Source organism: Moschus berezovskii, chromosome X (assembly GCF_049115385.1).
Source record: "Moschus berezovskii isolate FMDL1 chromosome X, NW_MosBer_1.0, whole genome shotgun sequence".
NCBI classification, from domain to species: Eukaryota; Metazoa; Chordata; class Mammalia; order Artiodactyla; family Moschidae; genus Moschus; species Moschus berezovskii.
The window spans coordinates 98,177,384-98,201,944 of NC_142488.1; the positions used below are offsets into that span (position 1 = coordinate 98,177,384).

General features: G+C 40.1%; 1 long non-coding RNA gene across 1 annotated transcript; it reads left to right on the top strand.

The window, feature by feature from the left end:
• The first annotated feature begins 6,681 nt into the window (after positions 1–6,681).
• On the top strand, positions 6,682–23,807 carry LOC129564445 (uncharacterized). The gene is made up of 3 exons (XR_016036923.1): positions 6,682–6,749; positions 8,879–8,945; positions 23,395–23,807. It is a non-coding gene; the product is annotated as an uncharacterized LOC129564445 (long non-coding RNA).
• Positions 23,808–24,561: the final 754 nt, after the last annotated feature.

Below are 24,561 nucleotides of genomic sequence, written 5' to 3' on the forward strand. Positions count from 1 at the left end.
CCATTTACTAGCTGTGTGACCCAGGGCAAGTACTTCACTTCTTTGAGCCGCTGTTTCCTCTTCTGTACAATAATACCTACCTCACAAGGCTGTTTGCAAAGATGAAAAAAGATAGCACATGTAAACTGTTTAGCACAGCACTTGGCATTTAGTTAAGTATGGCATTAGTATGGCATACTTAACTAAGAAGCATGGCATTTTGCTAAGGTATGCAACTAATATTACTCTCCTTTGCTCAGCCTCAGCCCCAATAGTGTAGCAGTGCTTTAAAATGGTTGTCTTTCATTTATAAGTTAACTCTGGGTCTCTCTCTTCTAGGGCCTATGCCCAAATTTTTAAACAAAACAGATGATTTCAGCCCCTTCATAAAACATTTCACTGGCATTCAATAGAAAGTCCCAGTTACTTAAGTTTGGCTTTTCAAGTCCCCATTTGCTTTCACAGCTTCATCTTTTGCCACCTTCCCCCTCACACTGATTGCTCTAGCCAAGCTTAACTATTTACACAAGTTGTTCTCTGGGCCTGGAATAAAGACATTAGTAACTATTTTGATGTCCAGAGTAAATAGCAGGAATTGTTCTTAAATTAAGGGAATAGTGTGAAAATGCTGTCAATGCAGAACACTCCACCTCCATACCAGTTCCAATTTTCTTTAAGTTAACCTAGGGTCTCCGATGCCATTCATTTTTTGTGCCTTTATATTATAGTGCCCCGGGACAAAGCTTCATTGTCTCCACTCAACTTTTGACTCTAGCCTGGACTACTTTTCCCCACGTCTGCCCCACAACAGATTTAATTCCTGAACCGCTAGGCTGGGTAATGTTCTCCTCTTGGGAGTTCCCATGACACCATGACCACGCCCCCTTCTCAGCAATAATCACATTGTATAACAGTGTTTTTCAAAGTGTGATCCTGAGACCACCTGTTAGAATTATTTTTGGTGTTTGTTAAAACAGTTGATTTTTTAAAGTAGACCTCCAACCTAGATCTACTTAATTCAAATATCTGGGCACATAAGTGGAATTTAGCATTTAACAAGCTCCCCCAGGTAATTCTGATGCATACCAAGGTTTGACATTTAAGAATCATCCTCCCCACCAAAAAAAAAAAAAGAATCATCCTCCTTCCTGGACTGTGAATACCTTGAGGGCAGGGGTTGTGTCTTTTTTGTTGTGGTGGTATTTTTAACACCTGACATAGTGTGTGGAACAGAGTAGTTGCCTGGCTAATGTTAATTGCATGAATGTGTGTATGAATGAATGAGTAATCAAAGTTTCCCTGTTGTACTCTGATATCCATATTGGTGTTTGTTGTTTTCTGGGCAGAAAAGCTTGACTACTCCATTTGAGCTGTACTGATATTATTTTGCAGATGTCCCAGAACTCATACATATAAATGAGTATTGTCTTCCTCAAAAGCTCTTGGGGAATTGCTTGGAATTGTTTGGAGCTTGTGGCACAATTGTTTTCAATAGTTTTTCAGTCTCTTCAAACTTTGTTCTTTGAAAGTGGATTTATGTTTTGGTTATTGCCAAAAATCACTCAGAGCTAAGCCTATTGAATAAAGCAGGAAATTAAACTGGGTTTGGGGTAAGCAATGAAGTTTCTGAGCCAAATAATGAAAAGTACATTCCAAAAAAAAATGGTGACAAAAGTATTTGGTGGGGATGTGGTGGATCCCAGATACTTCAGTAAACTTAAGGGACTTCAACAGAATTCTGGTGATTCCAGGTACCTTAGAGAAGTCATTGACTGCCTCTAGCTAAACCCAGTTGGACAAAGGAAGTAAGACCTTTATTTAACATCTTCAAGGAAGGTGACTGCTTAAGTTTTCATTGTTGCTCTCCTCAGTCTGTTCTCCTACAATCCTTTCTTCTAGCAAATTATTCTTTTGTCTGCAATTTATGCTTAGTTTCACTTTTTATATTGTCTTATTGAAAAAAAGCACAAAAATAACAATAAAGTTAAACATGTTTTGGGAATATGAAAGAAATTTTAATGCCACATTGGAGTTCTGGCTGCTTGTATGTAAGAGTAACTGCATCTATGTGTGTTTTTATCATGTGATTCCATTGTGTAAACTCTGGATGCAGTGACTTTCAAATTGCAGCAAAATCACATCTATGTTCTTCTCAGCTAAGATACACTAGGTGAATTTTCTAAGCTTCCATGGTTTACATATTTATATACGACTACCTGGATGGAGTAATCCATGAATGGACTTTTTGATAAGCGCAAATATTTGATACCATTTCTTCTACAGAATGGAGAATGTGAGGCTGACAGATGAGAACCTCTCCCACACTTATTTCAATTCCTGAAGCCAACTGCAGCTTCACAGCCATTGGGCTGTACTTGGCTGTGTATTTCAGGTTGGCCAGGTTGATTGCCATCAGGTCAGGTGAAACTGCCTTCTACAGTCTGATCTGCCAGCTTCAGACATATGCTATGTCATTGTTGTTGGCTAGAATATTTATTGGACTATCGTTGGACTATTTTTTATCAAATATTTTATCCCAGGCTTGTTTGCCTTGGGAGCTCTGGACCAATAGTGTCTCTCCTAGTGACAGAAACCTGAGCATCTGTGGATTACACAGCCTCATCCCTCTAAAATATCCCAGCCCATCCAAAAATGCTATATTATGAATTAAATAAATATATATGTATTCATGAGTTCTTGATTGTCTTTCACTGAAGTTTGAATTGGGGGAAGATTAAAAGGAAGAAGGTCCAGAGTTACTGGAAATGACAGGAGAAATTGATTACCATATTAATAGGTAAAGATTCAGGCAGGGAGGATCTGGAACATCTGGATATCGAGATCCAATCATGAAGACTTTGGTTTCAGGAGCGGGATACATTTAGAAAGACTAAAGAAATGAAGGTATAAGGCCCAAGAAAACATGGCATGTTCATGTTTCAGTGATTGGGCCAAAAGGTGGGAATTAGAGAAGAACAAAGAAAACCCCAGTGCTGGAAAGTGAAAGTCGCTCAGTCGTGTCTGACTCTTTGCAACCCCATGGACTGTATTCATGGAATTCTCCAGACCAGAATACTGGAGTAGGTAGCCTTTCCCTTCTCCAGGACTGGAACCTAGTGGTTAAGGTCAGGATAGGGCCAGATGTGAGCCAACACCTGGCCTGTAGGAGGAGCCTAGGAGAGTTAGGGGATCTCCCAGAGTTGGGGTAGCATTTGTGGGTGTGCACGTGTGTGCACATGCACTAAATCGCTTCAGTCGTGTCTGACTCCTTGCTACCCTATGGACTGAAGCCCACCAGGCTCCTGTGTCCATGGGATTCTCCAGGCAAGAATATTGGAGTGGGTCGCCATGCCCACCTCCAGGGGGAATCTTCCTGACCTGGGGATTGAACCCGTGTTTCTCACATCTCCTGCATTGGCAGGCAGGTTCTTTACCACTAGCACCACCTGGGAAGCCCATCCAACTCAATAATTCTTCCCAAATAATGATTGATCTATGAATTAGAGTTACTAGTGTTAGCTGTAAAAGGAAGCCTTTACTGGAGACACAGGTATGAGAGTGGAAGCTCTTACCAGACTTCTACATAGGAGATACTTAGTAAGTGCTGGTTGAATAGAATTAGAACCAGATAAGCAGAGTGACAAATGGGCCACCTCCTACATTGTGAAGTTTGTCTTAGGTGAACTCCACACCACTTCTCAGGCATCTATCTCTGGTCTAGGACAACTGCCTCTTGGTTAACAGGCTATTGTTCTTTATGGCCAATCTCTTTCAGAGGGAAAAATGAGATTTAATATATTAGACATCAGTAACGTGCGAATGGAAGGGCGTGGGCAAAACCCCACATCTCTACCAGCTTCTCACTCTACCTCTTCCTGGTCAGAAAACAAGAAAATGTTAATGAGAATCTTCTAGAGGCAATGTTTTGTTGTCTAACCTGGGGTGAGTTGGGTGGGGCAAGCTTCAGATTTTCGGGTTTGGAAAGGATCAGCCAATAATACTCTGGCAAGCCTGTTGGAAACATACTTTGAGCCAAGGGTAGTCTTAAATAACAATACAAATGCCCACTCTTTTTGGGTACAGAAGGCAAAAAGGATCTGTGACTACTCCCACCAGATTGGAAGATGCAGAAAAAGAGAATTTGGGCTGATTTTCTGCATGCTGCTGCTGCTGCTGCTGCTGCTAAGTCACTTCAGTCGTGTCCAACTCTGTGCGACCCCATAGACGGCAGCCCACCAGGCTCCCCCGTCCCTGGGATTCTCCAGGCAAGAACACTGGAGTGGGCTGCCATTTCCTTCTCCAATGCATGCAGTGGTGGGAAAATGCCTTTACAATGTATCTCTCTTTTTGTTCAGCTCAACTTCCTCCTGAAAAGGGAGAGTCCTGTAATATTCCAGAACACAGCAAGTAGCAAGTACACAAGGGGAGTCCAAGACCTGAGGCACTTAGCAGATAAAGTTAAAATGAATCATGTTTAAACTCCGTTTATTACTTTGCTGCTGCTGCTGCTAAGTCACGTCAGTCATGTCCGACTCTGTGCGACCCCATAGATGGCCGCCCACCAGGCTCCCCCATCCCTGGGATTATCTAGGCAAGAACACTGGAGTGGGTTGCCATTTCCTTCTCCAATGCATGAAAGTGAAAGTGAAGTCGCTCAGTCGTGTCCGACTCTCAGCGACCCCATGGACTGCAGCCTACCAGGCTCCTCCATCTATGGGATTTTCCAGGCAAGAGTACTGGAGTGGGTCGCCAGTGCTAGTGAAAGAAAAAGTAGTCAAAGATTCCTGTTCCTAGTGGTCCTTATCCCACACACCAAAAAGAAAGACAATGAAACAAAAGGGGCCAGAGGACTGCAACAGGTAGCTGTTGGATATCCTCTTGCTAGGAAGCCAATACTAGACTGCAACTAACTTGCTTTATAGTCTGTAGCTCTCTTCTGAGAGAGATGAGTCAGATTCATTTAATCAGATCTCAGCAGATGGTAGGCGATGAAAAACTGTCTCTTATCATTCCAGGGAAGAGAAGAGATACAGAGGTGAGTGGGAGATGGCCCTGAAGCATCTTGCTGCAAGCTTCCAATGCTTTGGAAGGATCACAGGCATTTTGCCGAGACTCAGATTAGCTATGGTTCAAACCTTTGCTTGCTGGGTTTATGTGGATAATAGTTTCCAGGGTGGAGCCGTTCTACAGTAGTTGGCTGAAGGCTCAGTTACCTTCCCCCGTGGGAACAAAAGGAAGTAAAGTCAGAGTCTGTTGAGGAGCTTCCTTTCTCTCTCCTTTCTGCTGACCTCCAATTTATGTCCTTTCATTCAGTTTCTTTGGGATTTGGGATGGGATGGGGGAGTAGTTAAAGGAATAATGGGATATACAGCAAATTCAGGCCCTGAAAGATTCAGTACCAAGGCCAGAGAATCCCAAAGCCTAGTCCTTTGCTATCTATTTCTGGCTCTTAGTTTTACAACTGTTAAATGTATGAGTAATGTCTAAGGTCCCTTCACACATGCACACTAGTTCTAACAGGATTAGTTTCCATAAACGCAAGTTTAGTGAATGCAGTGGAGGAGCCTAATCGGCATACCTATCCCAAAAATGTTGGGACATGAGGTCAGATCATCAGGAACCCTATGACTAGAACAGAAAGGTGGATAACATTACTGTTCCTTTAGGACCACCATCTGCTCTGTACTCTGTATAGAGTATGGGGGGGGTGTCTCTGTCACTTCATTCAGAGCTCCCCTGCCAAACTCCCTCACTTAACATTTACCACCATTATTTTTGAGCTTTCCATGTCAGCCCTCTCCCCCTTCCTTTTTTACTAACTGTACAAGATGCAAATACTGCTCTAGCAAGGCACAGCTCTGTTTCAAATTTCAGGTCAGCTTTCTGACAGTCATTCAGTTGTCCATGTAGGAAACTGCCAAAGACAGTTCCATTTCCAAGGGCAGAGCAGGTCATTTGATAGAGTAACCAACAGGGGTCCTATGTGCCACCTTTCCCAATCATAGCCCCTCTTCCTCAAACTTCCACAAATGCACCTCTGACATGGCAGAGAAGAGGGTCTTGACATACCTACTAGTCCAAGTTATCATTCAATCACTCATTTATTAACTCAAGAAATAATTTATTGATAGCTTCTTTGTGACAGATGCTGGAGTTCAGTGATGAAGAAAATACAGTTTTTGCCCTAATGAGGCTTACAATATAGAGGTGAGACAAACCGCCAACAAAAGAACACCTTTGTTAATAGCAGGAGCCATCACTGATTGCTTACAGTGTCCCTGAGAATATTCTAAGCACTTGAGATGTAGTAACTCATTTAAATTCTCTCAGTAACACTATGAGCTAAAGACTAGTACTGGCTCTGAAGGGCACGAAGAGTTAATACCTCTACCCTCGCCCAGACCAGCAGATTACGTGGTGCCCGGTAATTGCTAGCTAGAGTCTTGGCTCTGGATGCCTTTGGCGCGGGGTAAAGGAGTTAGCACATAGGAAAAGATCCAGCCGAGTGGCTCCTGGATTCGGGGTTGACCAGGCAGGATTCCCAGGACTGCGCTAGACACCATCAACACCTCCCATTACCGTGGTTTTCCATCTTTTTTTTCCCCCTTCCCTTTCCCTCCGGCTCCCCAATGCTCCCCGCTTCCCAGACTGGCCCCACCCTCTGAGCCGCCTCCTCTCTGAGTCATTTCCCCTTCTCCGACCCAAAGATCTTGGCTCTCCCTTCCCTCTGGATGGAACGAGAAGAAGGGCAAACTGGCTTTGGGAACTAGGTGAGCATTTTTCTCAGTGGGGAGGGGAAACGCCTCCGGCCCCACCCAGTACCCGCTACCGCCCACTCCGTTCGGAAGGACGGGAAATGGAGGGGGTTTTCTTCGACTGAGCGGCCGCTCTCTCCGCTGTCCAAAGGCTCGGGTGGCAGAGCCTGGGATGTGTCGCACCCCGCCCGGTCGCTCCTCGGATGTGCGCAGAGACGCAATGGCCCAGTCGGCCTGGCCGGCCACGTGCTCAGGCGGGGTGAGCTCAGCGCGACAGGGAGGGACCTTGGTGCCTGCTAAGCTGAGGAGCAGGGAGGGTGGGGCCGCCAGTACCCCTAGGCCCGCCCTGGAAAGGAGAGAGGGGAGAGGCTCCCTAGGAGGTGCGTGTGGAGACGAGGGTCTGAGGCGCAGGAACGGAACGCGCCTGTGCGCGGAGGGACTCGGGGGGACACGCGTGCGTGTGGCAATTTTGAGGGATGTGTTTGGAGAACCGTAACGCGTGCGTGCGGCGCGTGCGTGGGGAGGCACGTGTAGGGGGTGAGTGCGTGGGGGGGCTTAGCGAGGGAGGTGCGTGCGTGGAGGGTGCGTGAATGTAGGCGTGTGTGGGGAGGCGGGCAGAAAGGAAAGGAATGCGGAGGGACGCAGGGGATGGAGATCCACACCTCCAGCGTGCGGGACTGAGGTAAAAGATGGCAGAGGAGCTCTGGCTGGCAGCTTCCAACCAGCATTCTTTTTAGTTTTTTGAAGTGAGTTGGGTTTGGCGGGTCGGGGAGGGTGGCCATGACCCGTTTGAAAATCTGAGAAAAATTATTGACCCTCTCCTCAAAAGGAAAAAAATAACGAAAACGAACAAAAGCACGTGGTGCTTCCTGGGCCCACGGACGGTCATCCATAGACCCCACACTATGGCTGAAAGCGGGAAGAAAATCCAAATAGGTGACTTAGGTTTTCGCCATTGGGACTTGTGATTCTGCGACTGAGCAATGGAATAGGTGACCGAGCTGTTGGCTGCTTTCTCTGTGGGCCAGTCCTAGGCTGGGTGGCTTCGAGGCCAGATCACTGTGCCTCTGGGACGTGGCACCCTCAGAGTGGGTTTATGAGACGGAGGTCACTCCCTGGGGTACGGCCGCTCCGGGGCCCATGGTGTTCCCTATCCAGCTGGCGCACGCTGCCTAGCAACCGGCCCCAGGAGAGCCCAGATCCGGGCTCCAGCCGCTGACGTGCTGGTCAGCTCCCTGGTCTTGCTCACGTCAGAGCATGGGACTTAGCAGTGCGTCCTTGTCGCATCCTCGCACTCCCAGCGGTCGCCACAGCCTGGGTCGTGCGACTCTAAGGTTGGCCCTTGCTTGGGTAAGTGACAAGGAGGGCAGCGGATATGGGTTCTAATTCCTTCTTTACCATCAACTAACTGGGCTGTGAGTCAATTTCTGTAATCTTTCTGTGCCTCACTTTCCTTATTTGTAAAATGGGAGAGTAGCTCACACCATGGTTGGAAGTGTAAATAAGACTACTGTAATAAATTCTCAGCACACGGAAGCATTTAATGAATGGCATCATACCTTAAATACTGGGAATTTGTCACAGTATTATTTATACTTCCAACCACGGTGTGAGCTACTCTCCCATTTTACTAATGAGGAAAGTAAGGCACAAAAAGATTAAAGAAATGGATTCACAGCTTCCCTGGTAGTTCCTCTGGTAAAGAATCCACCTGCAATGCAGGAGACCTTGGTTGGATCCCTGGGTTGGGAAGATCCCCTGGAGAAGGGAAAGGCTACCCACTCCAGTATTCTGGCCTGGAGTATTCCAGGACTGTATTGATCATGGGAGTCACAAAGAGTCTGACAGGACTGAGTGACTTTCACTTTCAAAGATGGAATTAGAACCCAAATCTTCTGCTCTCCTAGTCACTTACCCAACCAAGGGCCAACCGTAGAGTCATACTCCCCACAGGACACCCAGGCCGTGGAGACCTCTGGGGGTGCAAGGATGTGACGAGGATGCATTGCTAAGCCCCATGCTCTGACCTGAGCAAGACCAGGGAGCTGACCAGCACGTCTGGGGCTGGAGCTGATAAATTAAAATATAAATTATATTCTTAAAGAATGTATTAAACTGCTGGTTTTCTTTTTCGTCTCTTCTAGGCACATCTAGTTGTGCCATCTTCAGCCGAAGCCCAGCAGATCCATCCTGTAAAGTCACATGCCTGAAGTAAGTGGGCCTTTAGTTTGAATTCTTTGCTGTGTTCTGAGAGATAAGCCTTAGTCCACTGTGAACTCTCACTTGGATTGCTGGCTTGGTCTCCAGGCTTTTTCTCTCAGCCTGCTTCCCTCCTGTTCTTTCTCCTTGTTGCAGTCAGAGTGATCATTCCCTCTGAGTAACAAAGGAACCTACTACTTGGGAGCACAAACTTTGGTGTTAGAGATCTCCTTCAGATCCCAACTCCACTTTGCTCTCGTCACTTTGTGTGTGACCTTGGACAAGTTACTAATACTTCACTTCTTTAAGAATCCTTTTCCTTATCTGTCAAAGGGGATAATTGTGGTCTCTACCTCATATTGGTATTTTGAGAAGTTCCAGAAGTAATGTATGTAGAGTGGCCCTTAGTAACTCAGTAGCTTGGGAAATGGCAGATTAAAATGGATTAGAGCAGTAAGGCTGCTAAGAAGAGTGTTTAAAGTGATTTACCATGGCATCTAGACTGGATAAGGAGTTAAGCGATGAGGTGGTAATGAGCTGAAGAACAGGAGAAATCAAAGGATGGGAGATCTTGATGAGAACGAGGACTAAATATTTTGAGAACCAAGAGGTAATAGGGGTAAGAGGTTGTAGCTAGAGATTCGGTTAGTGGAGTTCAGGAATTCTGAAGTGGGGCAGCTCCATGTTTTGGAAATGGCAACCCACTCCAGTGTTCTTGCCTGGAGAATCCCAGGGACGGCAGAGCCAGGTGGCTGCCGTCTATGGGGTCGCACAGAGTCGGACACGACTGAAGCGACTCAGCAGCAGCAGCAGCAGCAGCAGCAGGGCAGTAATGGCTAGAAATGGCAGGTGAAGTGGTATGTGGTCAAAGGTTGCAAAAGTAGAAGAGATCGATGGACAGTGAGGCCAGGGTGTTGGGTGAGTCATCTATAGTCACTGAAGTTGCTTATCTGATGACATACTTTGGAACAGAGAGGAAAATGGAACTAATGCCAAGCTAAAGTCCACCTTGATTAACAGGGAGGAGTCATTTATTTCACAAGTATTTACTGAGCTCTTACTAAATGTCAGGATACAACAAGACAGACAAGAGTCCTGCTCTCATGGGGCTTCAGTCTAGTAGTGATAACTGACATTAATAATATCATCTATAAATAGAAAACTGCAAATTAAGATAAGAGCTGGGAAGGAAAAATAAGTGTTCTATAAGTAATTATAACAGGGGGACCTGACTCTGACTTGAATGTCAGAGAATGTTCTCCTGAAGAAGTGATGAGAACTAAAGGATCAGCCAAAGTAGAAGAAGATAGAGGAGGGATGAATGGAGGAAGTGTTCCACGTAGAAGAAACAACATGTGCAGAGACGTGAAACTAGAACATGTACAAGGGACTTGAAGTACTGAAAGGTGTCTCCTGTGATTAGAGCATATTAAGCAAGGGGAGAGTATTGCAAACTGAGGCTGGATGACAGGCTCCCTTATTATTTTGAGCTTTATCCTAGGAACAGTGGGAATACTCCTACTTACAGGGTTTTGATTAGGTTAATGGCATGGTTAGGTTTATCTGTATTTCTGTTTCTTCCGCCCCTCAGTTTTACTGAGATATTATTAATACATAACATTGTACAGTTTAAGATGTACAACATATTAATTTGATATATGCATATTTTGAGAAATGATCACCATATTGTTTCTTAAATAATGCATAAGCATATGCTCATTGTAATAAAATAAACAGCACAATTGTATAAATTGTGAAAGTGCAATTTGTATTTTTGTTTTTGTGCATTAGAATATATAGGTACACATTTATGGGCTTTCCAGGTGGTGTAAAGTTAAATAACCCACCTTCCAATGCAGGAGACATAAGAGATATGGATTTAATCCCTAGATTAGGAAGATCTCCTGGAGGAGGGCATGGCAACCCAATAAAGTATTCTTGCCTGGAGAATCCCATGGCAGGGGAGCCTGGTGGGTTACAGTCCATAGGGTTGCAAAGAGTTGGACATGACTGAATTGACTTAGCACACATGTATACATATATAATACAATAGAAGTATACATTATTCCATATATAAAATTATATATATATATATATAATAGCAATTAGCTTTTCCCACTTAACAGTGTGTCTTTGATTTTTTCCATGTCTTAATTTTTTAATTACTCAATAATATTTATTTTCAAGGTAAAAGATTAAAACAATACACAGTATAGAGATAGTAAATCTTGAAACTTGCTTTTTCTGCTCCCTTTATGGTTGTCATCCCCCCCCATAAAAAATGAAACAAAGAAAACACTGTCAACAGTTTGGTGAGTATCCTTACAATCACCTTTCTATGCAATTATATGAGTAAATAAGTCCTTATACCATATATAATTCATTGATATCATTATATAGCTTTTAAATCTCTTATTTATTGACTTAATTACACAACACACAAACACATTTTTTTCTTTTAGAGGATTAGAATGTTACAGGGAAGGCTAAAGCCTCCTTTGGTCATCTTTGATTTTCTCCCTGATTCTCCCTCTCCCTACTCACTGTTTGACTTAACTTCTTCCAGACCTCATTTTCTGTCTCTCTGCCACACACACACACACACACACACACACAGAGAATATATAGTATTATTTAGTGTTATTTAAAAATACGAATTATATCATGCTTATATGTATTGTTCTGCTACTTGCTACTTTTCACCCACCATTATGTGTGAGACTTTTTCATTTTAGTACATGTAAATATAACTTGTTCTTTTTTACAGTTGCAGAGTATTCTACAGAATAGATATGCTATAATTTGAGTAGCCATTTCCCCATCGATATGGTTATTTCCAAGTTTTGTGCTAATACAAAATGTGCTGCAATCTATATCCTTCCACCTGCCTCCCTCTTTTCTTTCTCTACTTACTTTTAAATGCTACCTTTAATCAATACTAGATTCTTATGCATATTTAGGTTTCTTTCAGGATTCTTTAGTTGATTCTGCTGATCCATTTATTTATACTTGGGTTCATGTCACAGTTTAAATTTCTGTAGTTTTAAAATGTTTGCTGTCTGACGTGGAAAGTCATCTTAGTTCTCCAGTTTTGTGTTATTCTTTCATATTTACATTTTAATGTGAGTTTTAGAGTCAGATTATCATTCCCATAAAGAATTTTATTGGTATTTGTTGAATTTCCAGCTTTAGCTGGGAGAATTGGCATCTTTACATGAATGAGATATGAATAAATATGGCATGGCTCTCTGTTTATTCAGATTTTTATTTTTTATTTTATTTATTTTTTAAATTTATTTATTTTAATTGGAGGCTAATTACTTTACATTATTGTATTGGTTTTTGACATACATTGACATGAATCTGCCCCAGGGTGTACATGTGTTCCCCATCTTGAACTCTCCTCCCACCTCCCTCCCCATCCCATCCCTCTGGGTCATCCCAGTGCACCAGCCCCGAGCATCGTGTATCATGCATCAAACCTGGACTGGCGATTCGTTTCACATATGATAATATACATGTTTCAATGCCATTCTCCCAAATCATCCCACCCTCGCCCTCTCCCACAGAGTCCAAAAGACTGTTCATAATAATGATTTTCTATTTCTATTATTCTTTTTGAATGTATTAACTAGTATACCTCTGTAAGAAGAACTATCCCTTCTCTACTGGGGCTATTTGGTGAGCCTAAAATACAGTTCCTATGTGAAAGACAAGATAAATGCTTAACTCTTCCTGTAATTGCCAATTTTCCAAGTAAAGAAGGAGTTGGTGTCGTGTTCCACAGTGACAGATCTATAAAGGTTAAACTAACTGCTTTCCTAATATTAACTTATCAAATGAGAGCATGATGTGTGCTTTTTTTCTTTTTAATGTACTGTAGGGTTTGAGGGGCTAATCTTTTATTAGCGGTTTTGTATCTGTGTTCATAAGTGAGATTGCCTATAGTATTGATCCTCAGCCTGAAGCTGAACTACTGCTCTAGAGGACATTTGGAAATGTCTAGAAGTGCTTTTGGTTTTTACAGTTTATTAATGTGTGTGTGTGAGAAGTCCTGCTGGCATTTAGTCAATAGGGATCAGGGATACTAAATGAAGAATTGTTCGACCAAAAATGCCATCAGCATCTCTGTGAAAAATAATGACCTATAGTTTTACTGTGTTTGATTATGGTATTAAGGTTATGCATTTTTATATCTAGGTTCATAAGTAAGATGGGCCTATAATTTCTTTCCCTTACCTTGTTATTTCTTTCCCTTACCTTTGTCAGTTTTAGTATCAAGATTATACTAGCCTATAGCTGTATGGTGCCATTTCCCTTCTTTTACTTTGCTATGGAAAATTTTGTATAAAGTTTGATTAATCTATTCCTGGCTGGTGTGGTCAAACTCTCTCACAAAACTTTTTGGAGCCAGTGATTTTTGAAGTAGAGTATTATCATTTCACATTCTTCCATGAGCAATTGGCCTTTTTAAGTTTTCTATTTCTTAGGCCAATTTTGGTTGTTTATTTCCTGTAAATTATCCATTTAACCTAGATTTTTAGAATTGCTATAAAAATTATACATAATACTTTTTGGGTAATTTTTTAATCTCTCGTTTCTCTAGTTTGGTTCCCTTTCATTTTTTATGTTAATTTATAATAGCTTTACTTTTGAAATCACACTTGCTAAAAATTTGTTCACTCTTGTTTTTTTCAAAGAACTATCATTTCCTTTTATTGATCTACTCTATTGTTTATTATTTGCTTTCTGTTTCAATAATTATTGATGTTTAAATTGCAGTTTAACTGATATACAATGTTATATTAGTTTCAGACATACAAAGTAACTGTTTGATATTTGTGTATATTGTTAAATGATTATCACAATAAGTCTAGTTAATATCCGTCACCCTACATGGTTACAGAATTTTTTTTCTTGTGATGAGAACTTTTAAGATCTATTATCTTAGCAACTTTTAAACATATAATACTAACTATAGTCACCATGCTGTTATTACCTTCCCATGATTCCAATGACTTAGCTGTTTCATAACTAGCAGTTTGTATCTTTTCACTCCCTTCACCCACTTTGCCCACTCCCCACCTCCAGCCTCTGGAAACCACCCATCTGTTCTCTGTGTCTTTGAGTTGGTTTTCTAAGACTCCGTGTATAAATGAGTCATATGGTATTTGTCTTTCTCTGTCTGACTTATTTCAGTTAACATAATGCCCTCAAGGTCCATGTGTGTTGTCAAAAATGGCAAGATTTCATGTTTTTTTATGACTGAAAATAGGAATATGTTTGGTTTTATGTGAAACTGCCATTTGTTTGTACCATTTTACTCTCCTACCAACATCCTCAGTAGCATTTGGTAGTGTCAGTTTTTTAAATACTAACTGTTACGATGAGTATGAAATGGTACCTCATTATAGTTTTTATTTATATTTCCTTAGTGACTAATGATGTTGAACATCTTTTCATGTGCTATTGATCATTTGTATATCTTCCTTTGTGAAAGCTCTGTTAAATATTTTGCCCATTTTCTTTTTTTATTGTGGTAAAATATACATAACATAAAATTTGTCACTTTAGTCACTTTTAAGTGCAGTTCAGTGGCATTAAGGACATTACATTGTTATCCAACCATCACCACTAGCCATCTTAAAATTTTTTGCATCTTCCTAAACTGAAACTCTATACCCATTAAACAATAACTCCCCATTCCCTCTCCCCCAGACCCTGGTAACCACTGTTATACTTTCTGACTCTATGAATTTGACTGTTCTATGTGCTTCATATAAATAGAATCATACAATATTTTCTCTTTTGTGTGTGGCTTATTTCACTTTGCATAATGTATTCAGGTTTTATCCAAGTAGCATGTTTCAGAATTTCCTTTGTTTTCAGTTCAGTTCAGTTCAGTTCAGTCGCTCAGTCGTGTCCGACTCTCCGTGACCCCATGAATCACAGCACGCCAGGCCTCCCTGTCCATCACCAACTCCCGGAGTACACTCAAACTCATGTCCACAGAGTCAGTGATGCCATCCAGCCATCTCATTCTCCGTCGTCCCCTTCTCCTCCCGCCCCCAACCTCTCCCAGCATCAGAGTCTTTTCCAGTGAGTCAACTCCTCGCATGAGGTGGCCAAAGTATTGCAGTTTCAGCTTTAGCATCAGTCCCTCCAATGAACATCCAGGATTGATCTCCTTTAGAATGGACTGGTTGGATCTCCTTGCAGTATAAGGGACTCTCAAGAGTCTTCTCCAACACCACAGTTCAAAAGCATCGATTCTTCGGCGATCAGCTTTCTTCACAGTCCAACTCTCACATCCATACATGACCTTTGTTTTAAAGGCCGAATAATCTATTGTATGTATGTATCACATTTTGTTTATCCACTTATCCTTTGATGGACATTTGTGTTGTTTCTATTTTTTCATTTTTTTTCTATAATTGCATTTTTAAATGACTTTTCTTACTTTTACAATTTTTTTTCTGTTTTAATTGAGATATAATTGACATATAGCGCTGTTTTGGTTTAAGGTGTACAACATAATGGCTGTATTGGAAAATGATTACCACATGTTTAATTTATTGATTTTACTAAATTGATATTGATTTTATCCACATATCATAAAATCCACTCTTTTAATTTAAAGTGTGCAATTTAGTTATTTTCAGTATACTCACAAAGCTCTGTAACCATCACCACTATCTAATTGCAGAATGTTTCCAACACCTCAGACAGAAATTCCTAACCCTTACTGCTTCCCCTTTTCCCTGAACCCTTGGCAACCACTAATTTGCTTTGTCTCTATGAATTTGCCTATTATGTACATTTCTTACAAATGGTGTCATGAAATATGCCGCATTTTGTGTCTGACTTCCTTCACATAGCATGATGTTTTCAAAACTCATCCATGTTGTATCACATATCAGTACTTTGTTCCTTTTTATGACTAGATAGTATTCCACTGTATCACATTTTGCTCATTCAGTTCATCAGTTGATGGGCATTGGTGTTGTTTCCATCTTTTTGCTATTATGCATAGTGGTGTTGTGAATATTCTTGTAGAAAGTTTTGTTTAAATACCTGTTTTCAGTTGTTTTGGTTATGTATTAATTCCCAGGTGGTGCTAGTACTAAAGAATCTGCCTGCCAATGCAGGAGACATAAGAGATGTGGGTTTGATCCCTGGGTCAGGAAGATCCCCTGGAAGTGGGCATGGCAACCCGTTCCAGTATTCTTGCCTGGAGAATCCCATGGACAAAGAAGCCTGGCAGGCTACGGTCCATAGGATCACAAAGAGTCAGACATGACTGAAGCAACTTAGCAGAATTAGGAGTAGAATTGCTGGGTCACATGGTTATGCTGTCTTTAACTTACTGAGGAACTGCTGAACTTTTCTATAGTGGCTGCACCATTTTATATTCCCACTGGCAATGTAAGATGGTTCTAATTTTTTCCACATCCTTGCCATTTTTCATTTTTTTTAAAGTACAGCCATTCCAGTGGATGTGAAATAATTTATGCAGTCATAAAAAAGGAATGAAGGACTGATACATGTTGCAACATGGATGAACCTTGAAAACATTATGCTAAGTAAAAGAAGCCAGACACAAAAGGTCATGTATTGTATGATTCCATTTATATGAAATGTCCATCATAGGCAAATCCTTAGAGACATAAAATAGAATTGTGGTACGGAGAAGGGAGAATGGGAAGTGTCTGCTTAATGGGTACAGCATTTCTTTTGGGGGTCATGAAAATGTTCTGGAATTGGAGAGTGGTGATGGTTGCAAAACTTTGTGAATATACTGCAAAGCATTGAATTGTATACTTTAGAAGGGTGAATTTTATGATATATGAATTCTATCTCAATAAAAGAAAACCACAGAAACTCATTTTAGGCCTGGAGGTGAGATTTAAATTTGTAGCATTTCTTTCCCTTATTTTTTGGCAGCACGCTTAACATGTCAAATCACCATGAAAAGCTTTAGTTTGTTGACTGAAAAGGCACACAGCCAAGAGTGTGGTGGGGGACTGAAATTAGTCCATACCCTGCTATCTAACTTTTGTTCCCTAGCTTGGTGCTCCTCCAGCTCAAAGGAAGCAGCACCATTTTACCATTTTGTAATTCAGTTGCCTGAAGGAGACATCTTACTTTGACTTGTCTTCTTGAAGAGGGCACCTTTTGGTACTTGGAATAAAGATTCCATATATTCTTGTGGAGCTCCTAGTACAATGGATACTACTTTCCATTCTATTCCACTGATCATGGAATTTGGGCTATCTCACAGCCTTTTACTCTAACTGAATCTAATAACCAGTTATAAAACACTCCCATAGTTCCCTACAAGACTGTTGACTGTAACTCTCTGGTATAAATTTCTCTTTTTTCAATTTTGTTTTTTCCAGTTTTATTGTGATATAATTGACATATTGTAGTGATTTGACTTACATACATCATGAAATGAATACACTGTCTCATATCAGTACAACATAAAAGAAATATAAAAATTTTTTTTCTTGATAATGAGAACTCTTAGGATTTACTCTTAACAACTTTCATACAGCAGTATTAATTATCTTCACCATGCTGTATATTACATCCCTAGTACTTAATTTATAACTGGGAGTTTGTACATTTTGACTGCCTTCATCTAATACCCTCTCCCCACAAATCTGGTCATGAATCTGATCTCTTTTCTAGGAGTTTGTTTGTTTTTGAAATATAATTAACCTACAACAATATGTTACTTCCTTGTATACAACAGAGTGATTTAATGTTTGTATACGTTTCCCTTTTCTCCATATTCTTGCCAACACTTGTTCCGCTTTTTGATAATAGCCATTCTGACAGGTGTGAGGTGGTATCTCATTGTGGCTTTTATTTGCATTTCTCTGGTGATTAGCAATGCTGATCATCTTTTCATGTTCTTATTGGCCATTCATATGTCTTCTTTGGAAAAATGTTTATTCAGGTATTCTGCCAATTTTTTAATTGGGTTGTTTGTTTTTTGATGTTGAATTTTATGAGTTCCTTGTATATTTTGAATATTAACCCCCTATAAGATATACCATTTGCAAATAAATTCTCCCATTCATCAGGTGGCCTTTTCTTTTTCTTAATAGCTTCCTTTGCTGTGCAAAAGCTTTTGAGTTTGATGTAGTCCCATTTGTTTATTCTTGCTATTATTTATTTTGCCTGACTAGACATATCCAAAAAAATATTGCTAAGATTGATGTCAAAGAGTGTATTGTCTATGTTTTCTTCTAGAAATTTTATGGCTTCAGGTCTTACATTTAAGTCTTCAATCCATTTTGGGTCGTTTTTTAATATGGTGTGAGGAAATAGTCCAGTTTGATTCTTTTGCACTAGTTGTCCAGTTTTCCCAACACCATTTATCAAACAGGCTATCTTTGCCCCATTGTATATTCTTGCCTTCTTTTGTTGTATATACCCCATATAAATGTGGGTTCATTTCTAGGTACTCTATGTTGTTCCATTGTTGTATATGTCTGTTTTTGTGCCAGTACTATACCATTTTGATTACTGTGGCTTTGTAGTATAGTTTGAGATCAAGGAGCATATTTTACATTTTGTTCTCCTTTCTCAAGATTATTTTAGTTATTTGGGATTTTTTTGTGTTTCCATACAAATTTTAGAATTTTTTTCCATGAAAATGCCATTGGTATTTTGATAGAGATTGCACTGAATCTGTAGATTGCCTTGGATAATATGGTCATTTTAACAATATAAATTCTTCCAATCAGTGAGCACAGTATATCTTTCTATCTCTTTGTGTCATCTTCAGTTTCTTTCATTAGTGTATAAAATTTTCTGAGTACAGGTCTTTTCTGTCCTTAGGTAGACTCATTCCCAGGCATTTTATTCTTTTTGATGTGACTGTGAATGGGATTGTTTTCTTAATTTCTCTTTCTGTTTGTGTCTCTGGTATAATTTCTATGTCAGAGTTCTTTAGTTGCAGGCAACAGAAATTGATTCTGAATAACTTAACTTGAGCAAAAATAGGGATTTTTGGAAGGATACTGGAGTTGCTTCAAACTACGTGAAGTGCTCCAAAATGATGCCTCAGGAGTGTCAGGAACTGAGGAAGCTTGGGGGCATTTGGGTAGCAGAAACTCAATCTGTATAGACCCCACTCAGGTTTTAAAATTCAGGCACAGAGAATCTGATTATTCCATTAAGAGATAAGGAATATCTTTTCAAAACCAAGGTCAGTGAAAGAATGCTGAACAAACCAAGCAGTAGTTACCAAAAGAGATAAGAAAAAGAGAGGTGTCAACATCCAAGTGGCTTGATTAGGCCTTTAAAGATGAATAAATCTGGATCTGAGAGAAGAAAGCTGGACTGGGATAAACAAATTAGGAGTCGTATGGATAATTGAAGTCATGGGTATCTTAGGATTGCCTAGAATGAAAGTGAGTGACCAGGTACCTCTCCAGTTGCATTATCTGAGGGCAAGGGTGCTTACTGGAATAATTTTAACTAGAGAATTTTTTTCTGCTTTTTAGAGGACAAGGTATTCCCAGTGACTGGGAACTGAATCCAGAATCTGGGAATATAGCTGTGCTGGGAACATTTTGTCTCATAAGAAGTAGTTATGTGGAGATTTTAATAGAATGTAACTTCTTTATGTCAGTTATAATAAATGCCAACTTACCTTTCTGTAACATTTATTATTTATGTTGCCCTTGGTCCTGTTCTAAGAATATTATGTGTGCCGCCTTATTTAATTCTCACAACAAAACAATGAAGTAGTTATTATTATCACCATATTTTACGGATGGCTTCTCTGGTGGCTCAATCAGTAAAGAATCTGCCTGACATGCAGAAGACCACCTGCAGCACAGGAGGCCTGGGTTCGATCCCTGGGTTGGGAAGATCCCCCGGGAGAAGGAAATGGCAACCCACTCCAGTATTCTTGCCTGGAAAATCCCACAGACAGAGGAGCCTGGCGGGCTACAGTCCATGAAGTCACAAGAGTCGGACACGACTTAGCGACTAAACCACCACCATTTTACAGATAGGTTACTGTACTCTCAGGTATTTAAGTAATTTTACTCAAAGTCATGTTGCTAGAAAGCAATGGAAATGGAATTTAAGTAAAGCCTATCAGAGTTCAGACATTTTTCAGTTCAGTTCAGTTCAGTCGCTCAGTCGTGTTCGACTCTTCGTGACCCCATGAATCACAGCACGACAGGCCTCCCTGTCCATCACCAACTCCCAGAGTTCACTCAAACTCATGTGCATAGAATCAGTGATGCCATCCAGCCATCTCATTCTCTGTCGTCCCCTTCTCCTCCCGCCCCCAACCTTTCCCAGCATCAGAGTCTTTTCCAGTGAATCAACTCGTTGCATGAGGTGGCCAAAGTATTGCAGTTTCAGCTTTAGCATCAGTCCTTCCAATGAACACCCAGGACTGATTGGATCTCCTTGCAGTCCAAGGGACTCTCAAGAGTCTTCTCCAACACCACAGTTCAAAAGCATCAATTCTTCGGCGATCAGCTTTCTTCACAGTCCAACTCTCACATCCATACATGACCACAGGAAAAACCATAGCCTTGACTAGACGGACCTTTGTTGGCAAAGTAATGTCTCTGCTTTTTAATATACTGTCAAGGTTGGTCATAACTTTCCTTCCAAGGAGTAAGCGTCTTTTAATTTCCTGGCTGCAATCAGCATCTGCAGTGATTTTGGAGCCATTTTTACTCTCTGTCAAATGATACAGCAATACCATCATTAGCTTCAGTTTAGGATTATTGAGCCCTTACTATGTACCATGTCGTGTACTGAATACTTCATATACAAACTTCATTTAATCCTCATAATAGCCTTTTAAGAAAGGTTGTGATCACCTGTTGTTATAAACTGTCATTATCCCTGTTTAATAGTTGAGGAATTGGTATTTAGAAACGTTAATTCCATGGTTGTCACATAATAGGTGGTAGAGTCAGGGCCTGAACACATCTATTTGATTCCAAAGCCTGTGTGTTTCACAAATATGCTTTATCAAAAATAACTAAATCTTAAAACGGTGGCTCTCTTCCCTGGCTATGTGTTAAAATAACCTTGGGAACTTAAAAATATTGATGCCAAACCTCACCATCAAAGATTCTGATTTAAGTGATCAGGTAAGCACACTACCTGTGTGCTTGATTTTTTTTTTTAAGATTTTACTCATTTATTCAATAAACATGTAATGAATGTATTCTGTATGCCAAACACTTTCTAGGCATTTACTTTCTAACAAGATGTATCAGTCAGCTATTGCCACAACAATATAAACAACAACCACAAAATCTCTGTGGCATGAAAAGTTAAGAATTTATTAAGCATTTATTCTTACTGTTCTGGAGGTCAGCTGAAATTTAGCTGATTAGGCAGAGTTCTGTTGGGCATCTCTGATTTGGGCTGAGGTGACTGTTTCTTGCTGCAGGACTTTGAGTAAACTAGGGTGGCTGTACTGCATGTATTTCTCATTCTTAGACCGATGGTTTGTTTCTCTCATGGCTCGTGTCACACCAGTGGCAGAATCACAAGAGAGAGCATGTACAGCAGTGCAAGCATATTCCAAGCCCCTACTTGAGTCACATCTGTGTACAAGCTATTACCCAAAGCAATTTTCAGAGCTGAGCTCAAAGATAAGAGGTGGGAAAACGTTTCACTTCTTTTGTGCAGACCTGCCAAATTCATGGCAAAGGCTGAGAATTGGGGCCAATAATTCAATTAAAGGGGGAAAGACTGTAAATGAACAATAAGCCTAATACATGAGAAAATCATCAAGTGAATTAGAAATGTGTTAAGTAACATTGCAACACAAAATTTCAGGAAGGTGGTGTGAAGGTAATTCTAATGTGCAACTGGGATTTAGACGACTGATCCTGCAGTGTTCAACCTGGAAAGAAACCTGGGCTAATATTCTCTCCACCATATTGAAAATAACAGATTCAGAAAGTAGAAGAATCTTAAGGTCCATAGAGATAGATAGTTATAGAAATGGAACTAGGGCTTGGATCTCCTAACTCTCTAGAGTGTTTCTCTTATATCACAGTATTCTAATCTGTGGTCTTAGAATTCTCCCTTTACCAGTGGTACCAAGTTGGCTGTGTTGTAGAAGGACACAGTCATTCTTATCTTGACCACAGACATCAGAGGTATACTCCCTAAACCCTGTCCTTCCCTTGGTAATGTATTTTAGAGCTCAGTTTGACATTCTTCATATTTGTACTCTTCAAAAGTATGTAGACAGTCTATCTTCTGTTTAGTTTTGTTGTTTTTTGTCTTCAAATTGAAGACTGTTAATTTTGGTCTGTCTTCATGTGATCTCCTAATCCAACCCTAGCTCTCTAGGTTATTAGGTTATTTGGTTATTAAGCCTTCTCATTTCCCCAGCTCTATAATGCTTTGAGTAGTCTTTTTTGAGTTACTTTTGTACTTTGGGCTTCCACCAGGCCTTACAGTCATCATTTCTGTTTTGTGTTTGGACTTTGGGATTTTTCTGAATCTTTAAAATTGTGTTGTATGTGTAGAGGTATGTGTATTTAAGGTATTACATGGATACAGAATTTACCCATTATAATCTCTCTGCAATTTTTGTGTTTCTCAAGATGAGAGGAAAAAAAAAAACAGAAAGTTTTTGTTGTTTATACTGTTTTCCATAGTCCCCAAAGCATTTATAATCATAAAAGACTCTAAGTCTCTCCTTTTACTGTAATCACGGATTTTCACAGGAGACAACACAAAAGAATAGAGTGAAGATTGCTGAAGTCCTTCCCCTTGTGGCTGATTCCTGAACTCCAAGAAATGTTTAGTTATGGGAAATAGAAACTGGTTATCTTCAACAGACCACTCACTTGCTGCCCACTTCTGTGACATTCTAATATCTGCCTCTCCAGACTTTGCTTCTTCCCACCCACCTAGTCACACCTCCCATCTATGTCTCACTCTTACCTACAAAGGTGTGCAAATACTAAAAGGAATGTGGATGTGTGTGCATGCATTTCAATGTAGGCTATTATATATTTCTGTTGAACTAATATCAGCAATGCCTTATTCTTTTTCATTAACAAGTTAACCTCAACAGGAGCTCAGCAGAAGCAGTAAGTTAATGTTCAATGGAAAACAAAACACCAGAAACAGTCAATTCAAATAAAGAATGGCCCTTTAAGTTCACACCTAAAAATTTCCTTATTTATCATATAAATAGAAATGTTTACACCCTAAGTATATTCATAATTGTGTGGAAAGATCTTAGGTTTACTTTATGTTGGGCATTAGCTATAAAATACCTTTTTAATCAGTTGGAATAGATGTGAGGTGGCTTTCTTTGTTGTATTTCTAGTTGGGGAACAGCATGAATGGCTATAACAGTGTGGCTAAATTTGTGTGTATTTCATGCTTTGGTATGAAGGTGTATTTGGGATACTGTTAACCCCAACTCTTCCTCCCACAGCTGCTTCAAGTTCTCTGGCTTCATTTTCATGGAAGAAGCTTACAGGTAGATGTCTATTCTGTTTTACTTTTTTTTTCTATTTTGGGAATAGTGCCTCCTGTGAACCCCACTCATCCTCACTTCTCCCCCATATCTTCCCCCATATTCACTGGGCAACAAACAATGGTTTTTTTTTTTTTTATAATGTTCATGAAATCCCAAACTGTCATGGCAAATAGGACTTTTACATCCTTTAGAATAAGTATTCAAATCCTGGGAGGACCTCTGATGATGGTCAAAGCAACAGATATATGGGACTTTATGGATAGAATAAACCAGTCTTCTTCTGGAATGATCTAGATAGAGTCAACAAATTACAGTTAGTGGGCCAAATCCAGCTAGCTGCTTGTTTTTATAAGTAAGGTTTTACTGGAACCAGCCACGCTCATTCATTTACATATTGTCTATGGCTGCTTTCATACTGGGATGCCAGAGTTGAATAAAGGCATACTTTATTTTATTGCATTTCATTTTATTGTACTTCACAGATATTATGGTTCTTTACAAATCGAAGATTTGTGGCAACCCTGTATTGTCAGATGATGATTAGCATTTTTTTGCAATAAGGTATTTTTAAATTAAGGTATATATATTGTTTTTTAGATTTAATGCTATTGCACATCTAATAGACTACAGTATAGTTAGTATAACTTTTATATGCACTGGGAAACCAAAAAATTTGTGTGACTTGCTTTATTGTAATATGCACTTTACTGCAGTGGTCTGGAACTAAACCCACAATATCTCCAAGATATGCTTGTAATTGCAGCAGAGACCTAAAAGCCTAATCTATTTATGAAATTTTATAGGAAAAGTTTGAGAACACTTTAGATCAGCATTCCCCAACCTGAATTCTACAGAACACCATTCTCCAGAAGTTAATAATTTTGCTTTTAAAAAAGGGTTCTGTAGTCATTTAAGTCTAGAAAATATGGATTAAACAAAAGCCAAACAGCCTGCTTTTTTTAACCATTGATTTGCTCAGAACCTTTCATATGCTAATATGCATTGAGAAACTAAAAAATGGAATAGAAGGTGCATTTGCCTTACTTTATTTGACCACAGGACAACTTTTTCATAGCTCTCCTATTACCATCTTGCAAATGTTCCATGAAAACCTTATTTGGA